Genomic DNA, 25221 nt, shown 5'->3' on the forward strand with positions numbered 1-25221 from the left:
GTTAATTATGTGTTTACGGAGCCAACACATTTAACAGTATTTGTATCTTCTAAAAAAACAGTGGAGCAATTAAATAAATAATATCAGCTCCTAGTTAACTACAAATTCTTGATGTATAGATATTTTCTGGTTCCATCTTCCATGTATTGTTCATCTTGGAATCCTGTAAAGAGGACTTGAGTGTAATTTGATAGTGTGGGTTAGAATGTTTTCAACCTGATTTAGTTTAATTTTCCTTTATTTTACACTATTTGAATAAGAATGATTTCTTGGATTTGTAAATGGCAAAGTATGAATAAATAAATAAATAAATAAAAAAGAAGCAACCACAAAGCTGCAGAAGATTAGAATGGCTGCTGAGGCGGCATGTAAAAAAGATGAATCTGGATGTTAATTTGGAAATGATTCAGCAAGAAATTGATGTTAGTCGGGAAATACTGCAACAAGAGAAAGAAGCAGCTGCCATTGAGGCCAATGCCAAGACCCTTGAAGCAGCTACAAGGCAGCATGGTGCCATTAAGCAGGTGTCCTGCAAGCGGTATCCAGCTTAGGGAAGCGTCCGTGAAAGTATTTCAAAATATCTTAAGTCTGGCCCCTGATGACACAATTTGCGAAACACAGAGCTGTATCGGGCTCCAATAGTACAGAGGGTTTATAAGAATTTGTGCAAGGATTTGTAAGAACTTGCTTGGTATTGGAAGAATTGTTGAAATCTAGCATACCACTATGGAAGGTGAACAGGATATTCGTTACTGATGATGGTGATAAAATTCCTTGAATACTGAGTCAGTTTTGAGTAAAGTTTCCATCTTTTTTTTGTTGTTACATTTGTACCCCGCGCTTTCCCACTCATGGCAGGCTCAATGTGGCTTACATGGGGCAATGGAGGGTTAAGTGACTTGCCCAGAGATATTTATGTTTGGAAATACCTTTCTTGAAAGTGTTATATACTTCCTTATACTATATAATAACATTTAATATGTGATATATAAAACTAATAGTATTAGAAAAGAAAAAATACATATATATGGATGTAAACTTGACAATTAAGACAAATAACTTTAACGACTGTTTCACCGCTTGATGTTATAACTCTGAAGGAGGATATTTTTAAATAAGATTATATAGGTATGTAGAGTGTATGAGTATGATTGGAGAACAAGTATGAATGGTGGATAGTTTTATGTAGATGTGGGAGACATACGAGTTATAGTTCCATGTAAGTATAAATGTTAAGAGAACTTGTGATTTATAACAACATAGCTTTCAGAGTTGCCCCCCCAGGGGATTATGGTAAGAGAATAAATATCTTGTGGACAAAGCAGGGAAGAGAAATGCTGAATAAAGTGGGGGACAGGGGGTTAGAATGATGGACACCACATGTAGAGAGATGCTGAAAATGGAGGAAAGGAGAGAGAGACTGAAGAGAGGAGGGTGAGGAAAGGGGAGGGGAGGGGAAGGGAGAGATGCTGAAGACAATGAGGGTTTGAGAGGGAGGAAAGGAGAGAGTTGCTAGAATGCATGAGGGGTGGAATGCTCTATAGCACAGGGGGTTGAATGATGGACATCACAGGCAGAGAGGTGATAGAAGGGTACAGATGCTACAGAGAGAAGAGGGAGGGCAGGGGAGGAAAGTAGAGAGATGCTGCAGTCCATGAAGTGGATGGAATGGTGGACACTACAGGTAAGGAGTGGGAGAAGGGATGGAGAGATGCTGAAGTGGAAGGGAAGGAAGGAGAGAGGGGCTGAGGACCTTGGAGGAGGGAGAGAGATGCTGTAGACCATGAGAAATTAAGAGAGAGGGAAAGAGAGAATGCTGGCTAAGATGGGGAAAGGGAGTAGGGAAGGAGAGAAATGATTGACACCATAGGGAGGAGGTTGAGAGGGGAGGATAGATATGTTGGATGCCATAGGACGGGAGTAGGATGGTATGGAAGGTTTGAGGGTAGAGCCGGGCACCTCCAAACCAAAAAACGTTCTACTATCCCTGTATCCTTTTATATAAAATTTTTTATTTACTGGGGCTTTTACTTTATTAAGACTTTTTTGAACTAATTTTTATCTATTGTAAACCACTAAGATAACATTATTGAGTCATGGTATATCAAATTAATAAACTATACATGAAAAGGAGAGCAGGCAGACAAGGATTGTAGAAAGAGTTTGAAAATTAAAAGGAAAAAAAGAGAAAGATGGAAACATATACTAGTTAAAGAAGAAGTAATACAAGAGTTTTGAAGAGAAAAAAGAAATAATTTGGGGGCCTTTTTACTAAGCTGCGTTAGGCACTAACCTACGCCTAACGCAGCTTAAAATGACATACTACAGGATGCGCTCAGTCATCCTGTGATAACTGCCAAATTAGTGCATGCTAAATGTAAGCTGAAAAATATATTTAAATTTTTTGAGGGAGAGTATCAAAGAAAGGAGAGTGGGTGTTCCTGTCCTAATCAGTTAGCACAGTTACGTTACCATGTGAGCCCTTTCCACATCACAAAACGGGTGGCGGTAAGTGTGCATGGCCATTAATACAAAAAAGTACAAAAAGGTCATTTTTACGGCTACAGTAAAAATGGCCATATCGCAGGGGGAAAACCCATGTAAGGGTGGGCTAAGGCCACTTTTTGCCACAGCTTTATAAAAGGACCCCGTCTTTATTTTCATCTTTTTATTCAAAAAGAAGATAGATCAGATGACGAATGGGGAAAATCTAGGCAAAGAAATGTTAGAAAAATGTGTTTTTAAAACAGTCTCTGACATATCAGTTAGCTATACAATGTGAGGCTCCAATGTCCAGTGGCACTTATCCAGGTAGAAGCAGCTCCTACCCAGATAAGTACTGCTTACTGGGGCCAGAACCGATTTTCAGCAATATTATCAGGATAATGCCACTGGAAATCCTTACTGATCACCCTGGCACTATCCAGAGACTGCTAGGGTAGACCAGGAACAGAGCCAGAAGTTGTGCAGGTATTGCTAATATTCAGTGCCAGTACTCGTTAACTATTCAAGCAAGTTGTCTGAATAGCTGTTCAAATACAAGCGCTAAATATATCAGTGGCTGCTTTCAACCCAGATACTCAGTGCCAGGAATTAGGTACAGCCCGTTGCTTAATATCAATATGGGTTAAACTGGCAAGAGGAAAAGGAAAATATATTTACATGGGTATAATATAAAGGTCATCTTCACAGTCAGAAGAATAAGATGAAGACTTGATTGAAGACATCTACAAGATAGCCAGAAAAGGGAAGTACTACTGATAGGAGATTTTAATATGCTGGAAGTTGATAGGAGCGTCCCTGCTGCAGGGTCATCTAGAAGCAAAGGAATATTCGATTCTCTACAGGAAGAATTGTTTCAGCACTAGGTAACGGAACTGACGTAGGATGGAGCTATTTTAGCCCTAGTGCTTACAAATGGGGACAATGTTTCTGATGTTATGGTGGGAGTTCATTTGGCATCTAGTGATCATCGAATGGTGTAGTTCAGTATTAAGACAAAGGAGGAGAGGGCTTTTTCAAGATTGAAGGTCTTAGATTCAAAATAACTAACTTTGCAGAGATGGGGGAATTTCTCAAGAAAGAGTTAGTTGAATGGGAACAACTGAAGGAAGTAGATCACAGTGGGCAAAACTGAAAGGAGCCATTTTAAAGGCGACAACCCTTTATGATAGGAAATTACATAAAAGTAAGAGAAAAAGACCGCTCTGGTTCTCAAATGTAGTTGCTGAAAAGATAAGGGAAAAAAGGTTAGCCTTTGTATGTTACAAGGCAACTCAGAAAGAGGAAGACAGGCAAAAATATCTGTTAAAGCTAAGAGAAGCTGGAAAAGCTGTCAGGAAAGCAAAGAGGCAAATGGAGGAAAAGACAGCCGATACGGTAAAATTTGGGGACAAGACATTTTTCAGATATGTAAGTGGCAGGAGGAAGTACCATAATAGCATTGTGAAGCTCAAAGTCGAGGGGGAGGAATATGTAGAATTTGATAAGGATAACGCTGTACTGCTTAACAATTACTTCTGTTCTGTGTTCACAGACGAAAGGCCGGGGTTAGGACTGCAGAAAACAAATGCTAATGGGGATGGATGTATGGTAGAACTTGACCAATTCTCAGAAGACTGTGTTCGTGAGGAGCTAGCTAAACTAAAAGTAGACAAATCGATGGGGCTCGATGGGTTACATCCCAGGGTACTCAAGGAACTAGGAGACCTGGCGGCTCTGCTATCTGTTGTTTTCTTAGAATCTGGAGTGGCCCAGAGGACTGGAGAAAGATGGATGTGGTCCCTCTGCACAAGAACGAAAGTAAGGAGGAGGTTGGGAATTACAGACCAGTCGGTCTGACCTCGTGAGTAAACTAACAGAAATGCTTCTAAAGAGGATTGTGAGGCTTCTTAAATTGAATGATCTACAGAAACCAAGGCAGCATGGCTTCACTAAAGGAGGTCATGTCAGACAAATCTGATAAATTTCTTTGACCAGGTGACCGAACAGTTGTATGTGGGAGGGGCATTAGATGTGGTGTACTTGGATTTTAGCAAAGCCTTTGACAGTTCTGAACAGGCGACTGATTAATAAATTGAGTGCCTTTGGTATGGGACCTAAAGAGACTGACTGGTTTAAAAACTGGTTAAATGAGAGGAGACAGAGGGTAGTAGTAAATGGAACTTGTTCTGAGGAAAGGGATGTTATCAGTGGTGTACCACAGGAGTCTGTCTTCCGGCCGGCTCTTTTTAACATCTTTGTGAGTGATATTGCGGAAGGGCTGCCTAGTAAGGTTTTTCTCTTTGTGGATGATACCAAATTCTGTAATAAAGTGGACACCCAGGAGGTGTGGATGACATGAGGAAAGATCTAGCGAAGCTTGAAGAATGTTCTAATAATTCGCAACTAAGATTTAATGCTAAGAAATGCAGGGTCTTGCACTTGAGTTACAAGAAATCAAAGGGAAAGGTACAATATAGGGGATGAAGTGCTTCTGTCTATGGAAGAAGAATGAGACTTGCGAGTGATTGTGTCTGATGACCTTAAAGTGACTAAACAGGTAGAAAAGGCAACAGTCAAAGCCAGAAGGATGCTTGGGTGCATATGGAAAGGGATGACCAGCAGGAAAAAAGAGGTGATAAGTGCCCTTGCATAAGTCTCTGGTGAAACCCCTTTTAGAGTACTGTGTGCAATTCTGGAGACCGCACCTACGGAAAGATATAAACAGGATAGAGTCAGTCCAGAGGGCAGCTACTAAATTGGTAGGTGGTCTCTGTCATAAAACTTATACGGACAGACTCATGAACCTCAACATGTATATGCTGGAAGACAGGCAGGAGAGAGGGGATATGATAGAGACATTTAAATACCTCAGTGGCATCAATGTGCAGGAGGTGAGCCTTTTTCAAATGAGAGGGCAAAGGAATGAGAGAGCACAGGAAGAAGTTAAGAGGAAATACGCTTAGGAAGAAGCTGAGAAAATACTCCTTTACAGAAAGGGCGGTGGATGCATGGAATGGCCTCCCGGTGGAGGTAGTGGAGACGAAGATTGTGTCAGAATTTAAGAAGGCATGGGATAGGTATGTAGGATCCTTTATGAAAAGGAGGAGTTAGGGTTACTGAGGAAGGGCAGACTGGATGGGCCATTTGGCCTTTATGTGCCGTCATTCTTCTATGTTTCTAGATATTGGAGGGTTAAATTACTAGAGATGTGCATACAAAAAACAAAAAAACCCATCATTTTATATGTTTTTATTTCATTGTGCTTTGATTTTTGTTTAATGTGCACTATTTGCAAGAAACATAAGTAAATTGTGTTTGCTTCTTCTATTGTTTCATTTCAAACTGACACATGGTGAAATAGGAAATGACATTGACTGCCCAACCCTATCAATTGCTGCCACATAAAATTGAAATTATTTTAGAAAACCAGCTGGAAACCTTTTTCATCTCTAAATTGCTCTGGGGATACATAGTTTCAGGAATGTGCATCAGGTGTAATTTGTAGCCACAGCTCTGCAAGGATAGAGTGTGCCTAGGAAGAGTAGTTTACTTATGTACTGTATGTTAAGATGAATGATATTTGTCACTTAACATGTGTTAAATGGCAAAATTGTGCTTTATTATACCATAATGCCCGTTAGTTTAAGTGACACACACTATGTAATAATGAGATGCAAAGCACACAAATGCATGCAGAGCACCTCATTATGATGTAAATTGAAAAATGCAGCTTGCATTGAACTTCACAAGCTGCATTATTCATGGACACTTAAAAGCTGGCTGAATTGTCATTATTTTGTCTCTTCAGGAGCATCTTAAAGTGGTTGGTGCTACCCATAGTGGTGTGTGGGTCCCCCCCCCCCCCCCAGCAATACCCTCTACCCCCCCCCCCCCAAGAATATACCCTGGATCCTCAAATTCCCCTGGAAAATTCCTCCAGGCCCCACAGAACCCTCCACCTCAAGAGACCCCCCCCACCCCCAGAACCTACTAGGGATTTTTCTGGTGTCTAGCAGTTAGAGCAGGAGTGATCCTGAACTGCTTCCACACCATCATGCTTTGGGCTGGTCGACCCCTAGCATTCATAGATAGTACATGCTAACCATTTATATATAACCTCTTTTATGAGCATAAGGACAGTCATACCACCATTTTCCAAGGCCCCCAGGACAGTTCAGTATGGAGTTTATTTACTAACTGTATGTCCTAATGTCATTAATGAATGTTACTTGTTCCATGCCCATGGCCAAGGGAGATTATACCCTTTTGTTCTGTTGAATCAATGGTATCAGCTACTCTCACTGCATCCCATGGTTGCCCATCTATGTGATGTGGACTCCACTGCTAGCCAAGCCCAGGTGCTCACAAAAGGGCCTGGCTAGCACTCATCATGTGCCTAGTATACAAATGAATGCCCACACATCCAGACACAATATGGGCTCCCCATATCAAATGGATAATTAATTGTCAATGGTGAACTGTGGCATAGCCATGGGGGGCTCGGGCCCCCCTCTGCTTTAATGACTGGTGAGGTTGCCAAATCCCACCAACCAAAGACATCTCCTGCATGAGTTCCGTCTATGCTATCTGAGCAGCAATTAAGTCAGCAGGTGCACTTCGGCTGCCCATACTGTCTCTCTCGCGCATGATCAGTTCAGTGACTGGCTGGTTAAATAGCTTGAAGCCAGCTATGCGCTAATATTCAGTGTGAGATAGCCGGCTAACTCAGCTGAATATTGCCGCTTAGCAGCTAGCCCTGTCACCAGCTATGTCACGCAACATAGCCAGTTAGTGCAAATATTTATTGGCTGAACGGCTACGTTTAGCAGCCAGATAGACCTGCATAAATAACAGATCTATCTTCGGCGGATATAACTTTGCCAGTCAGCTTATTAATATCAACTTAACCAGCTATGTTTTTAGCAATTAAAGCCAGACATTGAATGATGGTCACAGGATACGGCCCTGCATTGAATTTCCAGATTCACCGCCAACCGTGGGAGTAAGCTGGGCTCCCTCCCATGGTCTCAATATCGACCCCATAGAAACATGACAGCAGATAAGGGCCAAATGGCCCATTCAGTCTGCCCATCCTCAGCATCCACTATCTTCTCCTCTCCTCCTTTCTCCCATGTCCCTGTCCCACACTTTCTTAAATTCAGACACAGTCCTTGTATCCACCACATCCACTGGGAGGCTATTCCTTGTGTCCACCACTCTTCCCATGGAAAAGTATTTCGTTAGATTACTCCTGAGCTTATAAACTCTAAACTAACCCTCCATTGCTCCAGGTACAAATAAGCACCTGTATATGTAAGCCGCTTTGAGACTGCCATGAGTGGGAAAGCGCGGGATACAAATATAACTAAAATAAATAAAAATAAGCTTCATCCTATGCCCTCTCATTCCAGAGTTTTTCTTCATTTGAAAAAGGCTCACCTCCTATACCTTAATGCCACAGAGATATTTACATTTCTCTATCATATCCCCTCTCTCCCATCTTTGTTCCATAATATACATATTGAGGTCTATAAGTCTGTCTCCATAACAAAGACCACTGACAAGTTTTGTAGCCACACTCTGGACTGACTCCATCCTGTGTATATCTTTTTGAAGATGCAATCTCATAAGAATATAAGAATAGCCATACTTGGTGGACAATGGTCCATCAAGCCCAGTATCCTGCTTCCAACAGTGGCCAATCCAGGTCACCAGAACCTAGCAGAAACCCAATTAGTATCAACATTCCATGCTACCAATCCCAAAGCAAGCAGTGGCTTCCCCATGCTCACCTCAATAACAGACCATGGACGTTACCTCCAGGAACTTGTCCAAACCTTTTTTAAAGCTAGATACACTAGCCACTGTTACCACATCCTCCGGCAGCAAGTTCCAGAGCTTAACTATTCTTTGAGTTAAAAAATATTTCCTCCTATTTGTTTTAAAAGTATTTCCATGTAATTTGAGTGCCCGCTGGTCTTTGTACTTTTTGAAAGAGTGAAAAATTGATTCACTTTTCACTCTTTCAGTCTCCAGATTGCACATGGTATTCTAAATGGGGCCTCACCAGAGACTTATAGAAGGGCACTATCACCTTTTTTTTTTCCTACTGGCCATTCCTCTCCCTATGTAACTGAGCATCATTCTGTCTTTTCTACCTGTTTGGCCACTTCAAGATCATGAGATATGATCACCCCCAAGTCCCTCTCTTCTTTCATACTCAGAAATACATCACCCCCATGGGCGTAGACTGGGGGGGGGGGCGAGGGGGGCATTGCCCCCCCAAACACAGGGCCGGCACCAGGCAGCTCTTCCTTCACCCCGCCCTCTCCCCGTTCCTTCTCCCCCCCCCCCCCCCGTGAGCCGGCTCTCTTCCCTCCCTCCGGATCCGTCCCTCACCGACCTGATCTTCGAATCCTTTGTCTGCCCAGCCCGCTAGGGCTCTCTCCCCTGCTGGTTCGCGCTTTAAAAATGGCCGCCGAGACTTCCAGAGGCGGCCTCGCGAGACTTAGTCTCGGCGGCCATTTTGAAGTGCGAACCGGCAGGGGAGAGTCAGCGCTAGCGGGCAGGCGAAGAATTCGAAGATCAAGTTGGTGAGGGACGGATCCAGAGGGAGGGAGGAGAACTGGCTCGCTGCGGGGGGGGGGGGGGGGGAGAAAGAACGGGGAGAGGGTGGGATGAAGAGAGGGCAGGGGAGAGGAGGGTCACTGCTGGACTGGGTGGATAGAGGGAAGGGGAAAGAAGGGCCACTGGGTATGGGGACAGGGAGAGGAGGGTCACTGCTGGACTGAGTGGATAGACGGAAGGGGAAAGGAGGGCCACTGGGTATGGGGACAGGGGAGAGGAGGGTCACTGCTGGACTGAGTGGATAGAGGGAAGGGGAAAGGAGGGCCACTGGGTATGGGGACAGGGGAGAGGAGGGTCACTGCTGGACTGAGTGGATGGAGGGCAGGGGAAAGGAGGGCCCCTGGGCATGGGGACAGGGGAGAGGAGGGTCACTGCTGGACTGAGTGGATGGAGGGCAGGGGAAAGGAGGGCCACTGGGTATGGGGACAGGGGAGGGGAGGGTCATTGCTGGACTGAGTGGATGGAGGGCAGGGGAGAGGAGGGTCACTGCTGGACATGGGTGGATGGAGGGCAGGGGAAAGGAGGGCCACTGGGCATGGGGGAAGGGGAAAGGAGGGTCGTTGGGTGTGGGTGCTTGCAGGGCAAAGGGAGAGAAGGGTCGCTGGACATGGGTGGATGAAGGGCAGGGGAGAGAAAAGAAATGCTGGACATGGATGGAGTGGAGGAAAGAGTGAGGAAGGAGATGAGATGAGGGAAAAGGAAGAGAGGAGAAAAACTGCACATGGATGAAGAAAATAGGCAGAAGCTGAGGACCAGAAATGAAGAAGAAAGGAGGAAAGGAAAGAAATAAATGGAAAGGAAGCCCTGGAAACGGAGTTAAGAGGACAGATAGCAGCAGAATCAGATACTGGACCAGCATGATCAGAAAAACAGTCACCAGACAACAAAGGTAGAAAAAAATCATTTTATTTTCATTATAGTGTTTGGAATATGTTCACTTTGAGAATCAGGTGCTCAACATTAAAAGTTTATATTTACTTATTTATACCCCCCCCCCCCCAGGCTCTCTCCCCGGCTATAGCCAGCTCTGCAATTTGGGGGGGGGGGGGCGCAGAGGGGGACCGGGGGGAGAGCCTGTTGTTAAACATTTACCAGCACACCACTGCCTGCCGCCAAACCCGCTGCCTCTCCGATTCAGTGGCTATCCATAGGCAAATGAACACTGGTTATTCCCAAAAAACCCAGCTCTTGCTCCCTTCCTTCCTCCATATTAGCATAATTAGCATATACATATATGCAAATGAATATGCTAATATGCCCCGCCCCTTCCTTTGCCCCCCCAAATGAAACAGTCAAACTACGCCTATGGTCACCCCCCTATACTATATCGTTCCCTTGGAATCCAAGTGCATGACCTCGCATTTTTTAGCATTAAATCTTAGTCGCCAATTTGTGGACCATTCTTCAAGCTTAGCTAGATCCTTTCTTATGCTGTCCACATCTTCTGGGGTGGGGGTACCCTATTACAGAGTTTGGTATCTTCCGTAAAGTGACAAACCTTAGCAGACAGTCCTTCCGTAATTTCACTCACAAAGATGTTAGAAAGAGCCGGCCCAAGAACCGATCCCTGTGGTACACCACTGATAACTTCCTTTTCCTCAGAGCAAACTCTATTTACCACAACCCTCTGTCTCCTTTCACTTAATCAGTTTTTAACCCAGTCACTTTAAAGCCCTTACTGAGGGCACTCAGTCTATCAGTTGTCTATGCAAAGCCATGTCAAAGGCTTTGCTAAAATCTAAGTACATCACATCTAGCACCCCTCCCATATCCAACTGTTTGGTTACCCAGTCAAAGAAATCAATCAGATTTGTCTGACAAGATCTGCCTCTAGTGAAACCATGCTGCTTGGGTTCTGCAGTCCATTTGATTCTAGAAACCTCACAATCCTCTGCTTTCGAAGCATTTCCATTAGTTTACTCATCACTGAGGTCACACTAACAGACCTGTAATTCCCAACCTCTTCCTTACTTCTGCTCTTATGCAGAGTGACCACATCTGCCTTTTTCAAGTCCTGCGGGACGACTCCAGACTCTAAGGAAGCATTAAAAAGGTCAGACAACAGAACTGCCAGAACTTCTCGAAGTTTCTTAAGTACCCTCAGATGTATCACATCAGGCCCTATCATTTTATCTATTTTTAGTTTGGCTGTCACTTATGTGCACAAGTGTAAACTTACCCATGAAATTGACAGTTTCCTATATATTTCGTTGTTCAAGTGGCTCTTAAATGTGGACACTCAATTATAGAATTGCTCTTCACAGGGGCACCTTGCCTAACATTAACCAGTGTCTATTCGTCCTCACTGCCATCTGCATCAACGGAGTCTGAGTTTGATAGTATATTATGCTGTAAGCCACTGGTGGATGATAAAAGTAATGTGTATCTAGTGGGTTCTGTATCTTGCACTGAAGCAATAACTGAGGGGTATGTTTTCTTGTGATCTTGCTTAGTCTTCCAGCTGCATGTTGGTCATGTCTTCGTTACGAAGATGCCGGTATACCCAGTTGGTATCATCTGTTTCACTTGCTGTTGCAGCTCTTAACATGAACTCGTCCAGTTATTGCTGACTTTTGCATTGTTGTGGAGCTCCTTGCTCTGTTGCTGTTGCCCCATAGTTTTTGATTGTTCCCTCGGGTGCATCTACTAATTGGTCTTGGCTTTCAAAGCATTCACTGAAACCTTTTTGGTGGTGTTACTGAAAAAAATCTAATTGTTAAGAGTGGTGGGAGACACAGAAAGAAATAAATGTTAGCATGCTCTAGTGAAGGAATGAGGCAAGATCATTTCTCTTCTTTTTTTGTTTAACAAGTACCCTGTTCCTAACCTTAGACAGTTTTGAATATTCATTACTGAAATTATATTTTCTGTTACTTTATTTTTATGTTTATTTTTTGTTTTAGATACATTACTTATGTGGGATTTAAACTTGTAACTTTTTGTTTACAAGGCAGGTGTATTCTGCTTGAGCTAAATATTTCTCTTTTTAAAAATTGTCCGTACTTTGGTGTTGAAGATGGGAGAGCTAGTATAGGGACCCATCCCTAAATTTAACCTATGCTCCTATGAAGCTCCGGGGGGGGGGCATTCAATTCACAATACTGAACAAAACAGACATGCTCACCCATCTTCTTTCATTCAACCACACTTTTTATTTTCAAATTGAAAACCCTATTGAACTATCCATTGTAATACTGTAGTCATGCACAAGCAGGCAGAACCACTGTGTCCTCTAAGCAAGATGCAACCAAGCCTGATCCCCATGATCCTCACCAACACCACCTTTAAACTATGTCACTGCTAACCATCTTTGATTTCAAACTCCTCCTCCCACCCTTTTTCATTAAAACATAGCGCTCTTGAGATCAGTGTCCAACAAAACTAAGACCAATGTGGTTTTGTTCCCCAAGCCATTGTCTTGCTACTGACCTTCATTTGTGGGAGCTAAATTTATGTTGATGAGCCATCACCCCCACAGCTTACTGGCAGAAGAGCAAAGGGACAACACTGCCTGTGCCTCTTCCCCTGACTACATTACTCATTGTAGCCTCAATGTTCCCTCCATCCATATTGTATACCTTAGGATTTTTGTTCTGAGTCCCCCCCCCCCCCCCCCCCACCCCTTTGATTTGCTGGCTGTTGCTGACTGCTGCAACTTGTGGTTGGGAAAGGGAAGGGCCTGGACCTTACTGCACAAACTCTGGAAATTACACCTATACCTGTGAAGGGTAACCCTGCAAACACACCATCGCTCCAATGGAGAAGTGTTCTAGCCATTGCCAACAGATGCGTTCTGTGGGATGTGCAGTTACAGAAACTGTTTCTGGTGGTTTGTGGAAAAGCAAGAGGTAGGATGAAATGCTCCTAAAGCAAAAACAGTAGGAAGAGAGCATAGAGAGAGCTTGGCTACCACTTAAGTTCAGCTTCTGAGGCCAGCCACTTCCCATCCCTTGCAGGTCTCCTTTAGTCTCTCTCTCTTCTTGGCCTTGTAGTATTGTTCAAGTTGTGCCCTCCACCACTTGACTGGGATAACATCAGTTTCTTTCTTCTAGGATTTCCCTGTTGTCAGGGCGGCACTAGCTCTTTTCTGTTCCACATGGCACTTAAGTTGAAAAGTGATCTAGAGGCTCCTACTAAATTCTATGACCTCTCTTCCCTTATCATGGTGGTATTTGGCTGTTGGGAGATCATAATAGTTTTTGAAGGGAGGCTTCTGGAAAACATGGCTGGTTTGTGTGGAACTGCAGTTGAAATTTTCCTACCCTTTCTTCTCTTTTAATGTAGTAGAGACTGGAAGTGGTGACTTTTCCTTTAGGAAGTCATCCAAACCTTTTAGAAACCCTGCTAACTGCCTTTACCAAATTCTCTGGCAATGAATTCCAAAATTTTACACATTGAGTGAAGAAAGATTTTCTCTGATTTGTTTTAAATTTACTACTATGTAGCTTCATCGCAAGCTCCCTAGTCCTAGTATTTTTGGAAACAGTAAACAAACGAGTCACGTCTACCTGTTCCACTCCACTCATTGTTTTTTAGACCTCTATCATATCTCCCCTCAGCCATCTTTTCTCCAAGCTGAACAGCCCTAGCCGCTTCAGCCTTTCCTCATAGGGAAGTTGTCCCATCCCCTTTATCATTTTCATCGCCCTTCTCTGTACCTTTTCTAATTCCACTATATCTTTTTTGAGATGAGGTGACCAGAATTGAACACAATACATAACAAATGCTCCCTAACACATAAAATCATCTATGAGGCTGCCCCGGATTACATGCTCCTCTTGATCGACCTTCCGCCTAGAAATGCCAACCCTGCTGCTCGGTCCTATCTCCACCTCCATTTTCCGAATTGTAAGGGTGTCAAGTACAAGAAAATCTTCGCCTCGTCCTTCCGTTATTGGAGTCCCAAACACTGGAACACGCTACCTTGTCACCTTAAAACTCAAGTGGACCATGCCCTTTTTAAGAAGTTGTTAAAGACATTCCTCTTTGCTAAGACTTACCCCCCAACTTACCATGTTGAAGATGCATCCCTTGTCCCGTTCCCTGCCTAGTTCACACTGTTAGTTTCTTCTCCCCTATTTGCTTCTTTTATGCTTGCCTAAGCTTTTAACTTTGTACTCTTATTTAATTCTCTGTAAGCCACATTGCGCCTGCATGAGTGGGAAAATATGGGATATGAGTAACCCATAAATAAATAAATATTCGAGGTTCAGTCACACCATGGACCAATACAAAGGTATTATAATGTCCTCATTTTTGTTTTCCATTCCTTTCCTAATAATACCTAACATTGTATTTGCTTTCTCAGCCGCCACAGCACACTGTCAGAGAGTTTCAATGTATCATCAACGACGACACCTAGATCCCTTTCTTGGTCGGTGACTCCTAAAGTGGAACCTTGCATTACGTACAGTAGCTATAATTCAGGTCCATCTTTTCCACATGCATCACTTTGCACTTGCTCACATTAACCGTCAAAATCCTTTGAATCCAATCCTTGAATCCAAACACAACTTTGAATAACTTTGTGTTGTCAGAAAATTTAATTACCTCACTAGTTACTCCCATCTCTAGATCATTTATAAATATGTTAAAAAGCAGCGGTCCCAGCACAGACCCCTGGGGAACTCCACTAACTACCCTTCTCCATTGAGAATATTGACCATTTAACCCTACTCTCTGTTTTCTATCTTTTAACCAGTTTTTAATCCACAATGGGACACAACCTCCTGTCCCACAACTCTCCAATTTCCTCTGCAGTCTGCCATTAAGTACTTTGTCAAACACCTTTTGAAAATCCAGATACACAAATCGACCAGCTCACCTTTATCCACATGCTTGTTCACCCCTTCAAAGAAATGTAATAGATTGGTGAGGCAAGATTTCCCTTCACTAAATCCATGATGGCTTTGTCTCATTAATCCATGCTTTTGAATATACTCTGTGATTTTGTTCTTTATAATAGTCTCTACCATTTTGCCCAATACCGACATCAGGCTCACCGGTCTATAATTTCCCAGATCCAGTGGCGTAGCAGGGCGGTTCGCCGTTGCACCCCCCCCCCCCCCCCCACGGGTGCAGCATGATGACACCCCCCCCTCGACGCATCGACACCCCCCGACCAGCTCCCGCACCCTACCTTTAAAAAGAATGTCAGAATCCGAGGTGAGGAGCAGTCCCTCACGCCTGCCCTGCACGTAAAAGAAATGTGGACCGTCGGGCCTTCTCTCGCTCTGTCTGTCCCGCCCTTGCGGAAATAGGAAGTTGCATCAGTGGAGGGCGGGACAGATAGAGCGAGGGAAGGCCCGATGGTCCACATTTCTTTTACATTCAGGGCAGGCGCAAGGCGCTACGCCTCGCCTCGGATTCCGATATTCTTTTTGAAGGTAGGGTGCGGGAGCTGGTCGGGGGGTGTCGATGCGCCGAGGAGGGGAGCTGGCAGGGAGCACCCCCCCCCCCCCCTGAGCTGACACCCGGGGCGGACCTCCCCTCCTGCCCCCCTTGCTACGCCACTGCCCAGATCTCCTCTGGAACCTTTTTTAAAAATCGGCGTTACATTGGCCACCCTCCAATCTTCCAGTACCATGCTCAATTTTAAAAATAAATTACATATTACTAACAATAGTTCCACAAGTTCATTTTTCAATTCTGTCAGTACTCTGGGATGAATATCATCCAGTCCAAGAGATTTGCTTCTCTTCAGTTTGTCAAATTGCCCTATTACATCCTCCAGGTTTATAGAGATTTCAGTTTTTCCAACTCATCAGCTTTGAATACCATTTCTGGCACCAGTATCTCTCCCAAATCTTCCTCGGTGAAGACCAATGCAAAGAATTCATTTAATCTCTCCGCTATGGCTTTGTCTTCCATGATTGACCCTTTTACCCCTAGGTCATCTAGCGCTCCAGCCGATTCTTTTGCCGGCTTCTTGCTTTTAATATACCTAAAAAATAATCTATGTGTTTTTGCCTCCAACGTAATCTTTTTTTCTAAGTCCCTCTTTGCCTTCCTTATCAGTGCTTTGTATTTGACTTGACATTCTTTATGCTTTTTCTTATTATTTTCTTTCAGTTCCTTCTTCCATTTTCTTTAACTGTAAATGAGTCTCATAGTTTATTTATAAGGTCTTCTGCAGCTTTCTCAGATCTATTTTATTTTGGGTCACTCTGGCCCTAATGGGGAGACTGCTTTGCTTCGTCCCATTGGTCTGGACTGGTCTGGTATAGATGAGAGGGAAGGAAAAAATGTTCTTTCCTTTAATCCCACCAGACCAGTCCAGAAACCCTCCCTTTCTGGCTTCTTCCAGTTTCCACTTCCTTTTTAGGTCTCATCCCTGGAACTGTGTGATATGTTCCTATTGGTGGCACAAGTCTACCTCCATGGTACCATGCTGTTTGTATGTATGTCTCAAGCTCCATATCACACCTAAAGCCATTTCCACTAATTCAGTGGAATGTCTGGATGTCAGTGAGTTGAGACCATGTTACAGGTCATATCTCATGCTGTATCTCCTGGACAGGTGGTCTATATGGATCTTAGTTGTGCAGGAGCATCTAGGTATGTTGCACCTGTATCAAAAAAAACTTAGGAATGAGGGACTTAAGCAAAGAAAAACAAAAAACACCTCACTAATATAAAACAATATAATTGTGAAAGCAACGCAAACTAAACATAGAGAAAAAAGCCTCAGAGTATTATTGGAGTATTATAAATTGTACTAGCCACCTTCAATCATAGGCATAAAATAACCTCTGTATGGAAAAAGGAGTGCAGTGCAATGTGCAAAGTGCTGTTACAGAGGACTGACCTCTCTTTCTTATTTAGCACACAGATAAGGAAATGCCTGTAGTGATGTAACCAGTTTTTATTTGAAACTTGATTGTTCTGGGCTCTGATAGGCCTGGAGTTTGAAATTAGCAGTTGCTGGCTGTTGTTTCAGTTTCAGCCCAGGAGAAGAGAGAGAGAGAGAGAGAGAGAGAGAGAGAGAGAGAGAGAGAGAGAGGTCATTGCTGAAGCCCTGTCAAAAACAGTGATATTTGATAACTGGTGAACATCTATATGCCCTGATCTCTCCAGGTACTTTCTCTGAAGTAAACAAATGTTTTGTTAGTGTTATAATTGTTCCATATTTCAGTTACATGTTATTGTTTGCTGATTGCACTTCTTTTGGTTCATTGTTCAATTTTTTTTAACTGAGAATAAACATTATTGTTTGTTCACCTTGCCTGTCTGGACTGATAAAGAATCCTGATGGTTCGTGTGTTGGGTCTGCGAATGTTTTCTGGGAACTGTGGAACCACTGGGAGTGTGACTCCAGTAACCTAGAAATCACTGGGGATAATTTGAGAGCTGGAGACTCGCCCAAAGGCAGTTGTGACCCAGTCTGTGGGAGGAGGGTGCTAGTGTAGAGCACAAGAGGGAAGGTGCAGGCTGACCAGAGCTGTTCTGGGGATAGACCCTCTAAGTGGCCATGGGGTAACACCAGGCAGATGGCTAGGCGTTTTGTGACAAGCTTCCTAAATGAAAAGTCCATAAGTTGTTATTAAGATAGTCTTTGGGAAAATCCACTGCTTATTTCTAGGATAAGCAGCATAAAATGTAATGTACTGTTTTGGGATCTTGCCAGGTACTTGTAACCTGGATTGGCCGCTCTTGGAAACAGGATGCTGGGCTTGATGGATATCTGGTCTGTCCCAGTATGGCCATACTTATATTCTTATGGTCTCTTGCAGGGAACTGTCAGGCAACCAAAAATGACCCCTCTATGGACATAATTCCAACCTTTATCCCCTTTGCAATCCCCCCCCCCCCCCCCCCGCCCCCTATCATTCTCCACAAGGGCAACTCTTTTCTCCTACATTCTGTTTCAAAACCATTCCCCATGGGCTGGGCTTCCTCCCACCCAGGGACATCCTACCACTCCAGCCCTCTAGCAGGGACCTCCCTCCCCCCAGGGCTCTGGAAAAATCTATCACTTTAGTAATACCCATTCCATGGGGTATTACATACCCTTACTCAAGTATCTCTGTACCATTCTCATTTATCTGCAGTATTTCAGTTGCAAATAAACATATGGCTTTACTAATAAATCTTCACTCTAAAATTCCATCTGAGCATTATGACTGTTATAATTATGTCTATGTGTTGCTTAGTGGTTAACGCACAGAGCTGTGAAATTAGAGCCTGAAGTTCAAATCCCATCTGTCCCAATCATAGTGTTGCTTTGACTAAGCCACTTAGGCTACCTGTTGTTGAACTTATATCATAAATTCTTTGAGGATGAATCTGTGTTGTCATGCAATATATCTTGCACAGTCTTTTTACATTGGCAGCATTACCTACAAGAAATTAATGTTCTAATAAATCAAGATATGCAAAGTATTACTTAGGTGTTTGTACGGTTTGTGAAAAGCATCACATTTTCTTCATAAACCTTTTTTATTTTCTTTTTAGAGTGCAGGTTTTTCCATGGTTTATAGCGGTTAGGCTGGCACAGGTCATAGTGCCCCCAAGGGTTTGCAAATGTTTTACTGCCGTTGGATGACAAACAGAAAGTGTTCTCAGATGGCTGAGTTTATAGCAGAAGTGTCGCTGCATATAAGCAGAGAGACAGACAGATAGGTCTATATCCAAGAAATAGCCTTCTCTGTATTCATTCGTTTGGAAAGAGACTAAATACAGCATTCACCTAATGTCACCACCATTTATCCATCTTGTGGAGCCAAATGAAAATACCATTTGCTTGTCTGTTTGACCGCTAGCTAATGGCTCTACATTTGCTTTCATAATTGCTAATGGCACATAGAGTTGCCCTGAAATTGGCTGTTACCTAAAATAGACACCTCATGCTATATATACATCTCTTTTTAATACGCTTGTCAATTTCAAAGCAGTTACAACACTCTCTCTTAAAAGGCTATATAGAATGTGCACAGTACTCTTAGATCATTTTTTTTTTCACATAATTCCCAAATCCACCTTTCAGCACAGCTGTTTCTTAAGCTGGTTATGCTTAATATGAGTCATCTGGGTGCATTATACTAAACAACAAGCAGATGTAAAAATACTTTTTCATTAAGAGGTTATTTGACTGGGGACTGGGCCACGCTTAGAAATGCAGCTTTAACCTTTGGTGAGGCTGAACTCTGTTAAGGGACCAGAGGCCAGCCACAAGCTTAGTACCTGGCTCGGGCTCCTATTTACAGGAGCAAATTACTTTTTAATTAAGAGTTATTTATACTCCCTAAGTGTTAGGGCTGTATAACAGTGCTCTAGGTTACACTGCAGGATTACATCCTAGTCAGCTTTAAAGTCATTTAAGTTAAAATGCTGTTTTAGACTTTGGTTTGATACATTGGTCCCTGGAGTGTTTCCATTAGGGCTATACTTCATTCCTGTCCTGTTCCGGGCACCACGATCAGACTCACTAAGCACAATCATGGAAATGTATGCATAAAGTGGGACTTATAGTCGGTAAGGACCTTCTAATATAATAATTTGCGCCTCTAACATTCCAATGTGTCTCACTGGGATTGTAACCACCTGATGACGTCACTCCTCCAATGTTCTCCTTCCCCTCTCCCTCCCAGTTCCATGGGACCCTGGAACTGGGAGGGAGGGACGGAGGGACAGAGGGAGGGGGACCCTGGAACTCAGAGGGGGGGGAGGGATGGAGGGGGCCTGGAACTCGGAGGGAGGTGGAGGGGACAGGGGAGAGATGCTGCACATGGATGGATGGAGGGGGCAGGGCACAGAGGATGTTTCCTGCATATGGATGAATGCAGGGGAGAGAGCATAATGCAGGGGAGGGAGGGGATCCTGAAACTCGGAGGAAGGCAGGGAGGGGACGACCCTGGAACTCGGAGGCAGGGAGGGGACGACCCTGGAACTCAGAGGAAGGGAGGGGGACAACAACCCTGGAACTCGGAGAGAGGGAGGGGGGGACGACCCTGGAACTTAGAGGGCGGGAGGGAGGGAGGACCCTGGAACTGGGAGGGAGGGGGGCCTGGCACACACTCACTTACACACACACTCTCTTTCACAGACACACTCGCACCCAGTCTCACTCTCTCTCTGTCACACACACACACTTGCACATTCACTCTCTCTCTCTCTCACACACAGTCACTCTCACACACACTCTCTGAAACATACACACTCAGAGGAAAACCTTGCTAGCGCCCATTTCATTTGTGTCAGAAACGGGCCTTTTTTACTAGTCTGATGCTAATGGCCTCCAGTGCCCATGTTTGCTTCTCAGCATCAGGGCCTCAGAGATGTGAAGGGGGCCCCCGGTTACCCAAACACCCAGGGCAGGGCAGAAGTCTCTGTGGCTTCTTACTCCTGCCTGGCTACTGAAAACTCCTTTAGCTTTAATGTGCCCTCTGAGTTATCAGAGCACAGCTATATGTAAGTGCTGAGACTAACTGACTAGGGCATAAAGCATGAGGGCCTTCCCTCACACCTGGGTCTAGGCTGCAAGCCTGGAACCAAAGACAAAGGATTTGAATCCTGTTTCAAATGCTGTAGCATGGGCAGTTCTCTCCATTAACTATCTCCTCCCCTAATCTGAGTACTGGACATTAAAACACTCCTAGTTTACAGAGTTAGAATGGGAATTTAAAGCACCAAAGCACTGCTGTTCACCAGTGATAAGTGATGTCACGGAATTAAACAATTCACATTGTTACTGATTGAGGCTTTGGGATTTTCTCTGCCCACTAACCCCCTCATTCTATAATCTAATGTATATGGAGGCTCATTTTCAAAGCACATAGACTTACAAAGTTCCATGAAACTTTGTAAGTCTATGTGCTTTGAAAATGAGCACCTTGGGCACGATTGTCCTCTTGTAGGCTATAGAATACTAGCAGCCTGTGTGTAAGTGATGCCATTAATTAGGCAATAATTGCAGTTAATCTGCACTTATGTACAAAATTGCACTTAGTCACTATTCTGTAATGTTAGTGTGTTATATTTCTATGGCACACAAACAAAAAGGACAAGGAGTCTTCAAAAAGGGGGCGTTCTCAGTTTCACTTTATTCAACAGAGATGACACGGTCCATGTTTCGGCAACTATGGCCTGTGTCAGGGGTCTGGATGGAATATTGCCAACCTAAAAAGCGCACTGCCAAAACTGACATTTCGCTTTTGGCGGCATAAGGTGTTTGTTAAGTTTGGGCAGCACTCTTCAAGGTCAGTTTAGTCAACGTTCTTTTTAGGTTGGCGATATTCCATCCAGACCCCTGACGAAGGCTATAGTTGCCGAAACACAGACCGTGTCAGGTCTGTTGAATAAAGTGAAACTGAGACACCCCCATTTTTGAAGGCTTCTTGTGCTTTTTGTCTGCTTTGACCCTTGTGTTTTTGGATTCCTTCTCCTTTGTTATCTATATTTCTATTGCATGCAATTGCAAGGGGGCATGAATGTGGGGGAGGGCATGAGCAGGTCAGGGGCATGCCTAGTTCTTATGCACTAACTTTATAGAAGTCATTTGCACATGCAAATGCTGCCTTTAGGTGTGATCATATACACCTTCTGGCGTAAATGCTTGCACCTAAATGCCTACATACGTTCAGTGTGCAATATCTTTGTGCCTAACTTTTGGCAATCTTTCTTGAATTGACCCCTAAGAATGTAAAAACCCACAGTCTCTACAGAAGAATTCAAATTATACATACGACTTGATTAGTCCGACATGTTGATTTATATTTCATGTACAGTGCATGCTTATGTTGCATATTTATTCTGATAAACAAGACACCTTACTAATGCTGTTTCCACACTAAGGATCAGAGACTATTTAGTGGTTATACTTTTCAAATAGAGGGAATTTAGCTCATGCTTTTTTTCCAGTTGTACCTCAAAGTGAATTACATTCAGGTACAGTAGGTATCTTCCTCTCCCTGCAGAGGTTACCTAGAAATATAGAAACATGACGGCACATAAGAGTCAAATGACCCATCCAGTCTGCCCATCTTGAGCACGATCTCCTCCTTTCCCTAAGAGATCCCATGTACCTGCGCCACACTTTCTTAAACTCAGACACAGTCCTCGTTTCCACCACCGCCACTGGGAGGCAATTACACACATCCACCACCCTTTACGTGAAAAAGTATTTCCTTAGATTACTCCTGAGACTATAACTTCTTAACTTCATCCTATGCCCTCTCATTCCAGGAGTTTTCCTTCATTTTAAAGAGGCTCACTTCCTACACATTAATGCTTTATAGTATTTAAATGTCTCTATGATTTCCCCTCTCTCCGCCTCTCTTCCATTGTATACATATTGATGCCCAGATTATTGAAGCTCCACGCTGTTCCAAACAGTGCTCTAAAAATAGCACTGGAACAGCGCAGGGCTTTACTGCCCCTATGATCAGAGATGGTGGAGTGGCCTATTGGTTAGGGTGGTGGACTTTGGTCCTGAGGAACTGAGTTCAATTCCCGGCACAGGCAGCTCCTTGTGACTCTGGGCAAGTCACTTAACCCTCCATTGCCCGCAGCATTGAGCCTGCCATGAATGGGAAAGCACGGGGTACAAATGTAACAAAAATAAATTTATGTTGTCTCTGATCATAGGGTAAAGTGCAGGAGGCTCAGGCACAATCCTTCCACACTTGTTTGACAGGTCTGAGAAACTCTCTTATATGGTGTGGAGCCCCGCCCAGCACATCCCTATTTCTTTTTCTCCTAGCCATTCCTCTCCCTGTGCACCCGAGAATCCTTCTGGCTTTGACTGTCGCCTTTTCTACCTGTTTGTTCACCTTGAGATCATCTGACACAATCACCCTCAAGTACTTCACCCCCTATACTATACCGTTCCCTTGGATTTTTGCAACCTAGGTGTATGACCCTGTATTTTTTAGCTTGAAATCTGAGTTGTCAATTGCTGGACCATTCTTCAAGCTTCACCAGATCCCTCCACATGCTATCCACACCCTCCCGGGTGTCCACCCTATTACAGAGTTTGGTATCATCCGCAAAGAGACAAACCTTATCAGACAGTCCTTCTGCAATATCACTCACAAAGATGTTAAAAAAGAGCTGGCCCAAGGACCAATCATTAAGGAACACCACTGATAACATTCTTTTCCTCAGAGCAAGCTCCATTTACCACTACCCTCTGTCTACTTCCACTTAACCAGTTTTTAACCCAGTCAGTCACTTTAGGACCCATACCGACGGCACTCAGTTTATTTATCGGTTGCCTGTGTGGAACCATGTCAAAGGCTTTGCTAAAATCCAAGTATACCAAATCTAGCGCCCCTCCTATATCCAACTGTTTGGTCACCCAGTCAAAGAAATCAATCAGATTTGTCTGGCAAGACCTGCCTCTAGTGAAACTATGCTGCCTCAGGTCCTATAGTCCATTCAGTTCTCAAAACCTCACAATCCTCCACTTTAGAAGGGTTTTCATTAGTTTACTGGCCACCGAGATCAGATTAACAGGTCTGCAATTCCCAACCTCCTCCTTACTTCCACTCTTGCGCAAAGGGCCCCTTCTCCAGTCCTCCAGGACCACTCCAGACTCTAAGGAATCATTGAAGAGGTCAGACAATGGAACCACCAAAACTTTCCCAAGTTTTTTAAGCACCCTCAGATGTATCCCATCCAAGGGTGCTTACAATCTCTTTATACCTGAGGTAATGAACAGTTACGTGACTTGTCCAAGATTACAGGGAACCGCAGTGGGATCTGAGCCCTGGTTACCCTAGTCTCTTTTCACTGTACTAATGTTAGGCTAGTCCTCCATGATACAGTAGCAGAATTCAGGTACTTTTGTGTTATGCTTGGAGTAGTAATCATATTTATTGAATAAGTTTATACTGAAGCGAAAAATGTCAAAATCAAGCTGTTGGCAGACAGTGAAGGAAATGTTCTTGTGAAAACATGAATGCTCAGCTCTATGCTAGACAAAAGTATAAGGAATTAAAAACTAGGAGAGTTAGTGCATGTTCTGTAATAACCTACTGTAGAGACTTGGTGGTACAGTCCTACCACCAGGGTGATGTCATTGGTACTGGAATTGCTCAGTGTCCAAAGGTAGCAGTGAATATATCATGAGCAATGTCTAGATTTTGAATGGTGTGGACAGGTTGATAGGGTATAGTTACTTAGCCTTTTCTTTAGTATGTGGACTAGGGTATACACCAAATTTAAAACCAATTTAGGAGAGTATTTTTCAGTCAAAACACAATTAAACGTTCAAGTTTGTTGGCAGAGACTGTGTTCAAGGTTTATAGGGTTTGCAAACAGATTTGGGCACATTTCCAAAGCTCCTTTAACAATTATCAACCAGAGAGATCTGGAGATCATCACCTATTCTGGGAGTGAGTAACAGGGAAGAGACCCCTCCTCTCCCCTCCTCATCAGGATCTACCTGGTACTTGCAAGTGACACGGACTGGTTACTGTCAGAGATGGGATGCCGGGTTGAACTGATCTAGCAAGGCCCTTCTTGTATTCTTGTATACAGACAATGGCATCCAGTTCTCTACACTAGTGATTTTCAAACATGTCCTAGGAGACTACTAGCCAGACAGGTTTCAAGGATATCCCTAATGAATATGCACGAAACAGATTTGCATACCTGTTACATCCATTATATGCAAATCTCTGAAAACCCAACTGGCTGATGGTCCCCCAAGACAGATTTGAGAACCACTGCTCTACATTATTCACCTTTATCTGTTGTTCAGATAGTTCTGAAGGATTTTTTGAAAATATGGTTGGAGTTTATTTATTTTATTTATTTACTAGTGGAACCATGCCCATTTTCTCAGCAATGAAATGGGCCCTAGGAAGGCTGTCATGTAAGCTTTTATTTCTCTCTCCCCTGCCCTCCCCTCCATGTCCAGCAATTCTTCCCTCCCCTCTCCTCCGTGTCCCGCGATTCTCTCCTTTACTGTCCTCCCATCCAAACCATGTCCATCAATTCTCCTCTGCCCTGCCCTCCCCTTCCCTTCCTCGCTCCCCCTCGATGTCCCGTGATTCTCTTCTCCCCTCGATTTGTACCTGAACTTTCTCTGGCTGGCTGGCGCTGGCTTCCGTTCCATTCATAACATCCCTCTTGACGTCAGCTCGCGTCCAGCATTCCCTTCTTTCT

The 25221-nt window shown here is 43.8% G+C and overlaps 1 protein-coding gene across 2 annotated transcripts in view; it reads left to right on the forward strand.

Moving 5' to 3' along the window:
* Positions 1–25221, forward strand: part of GFRA4 (GDNF family receptor alpha 4) — a 434625-nt gene that overhangs the window by 24664 nt on the left and 384740 nt on the right. The gene's annotated exons all lie outside the window — the stretch shown is intronic.

This window comes from Microcaecilia unicolor, chromosome 2 (genome assembly GCF_901765095.1).
Source record: "Microcaecilia unicolor chromosome 2, aMicUni1.1, whole genome shotgun sequence".
Lineage (NCBI taxonomy): Eukaryota > Metazoa > Chordata > Amphibia > Gymnophiona > Siphonopidae > Microcaecilia > Microcaecilia unicolor.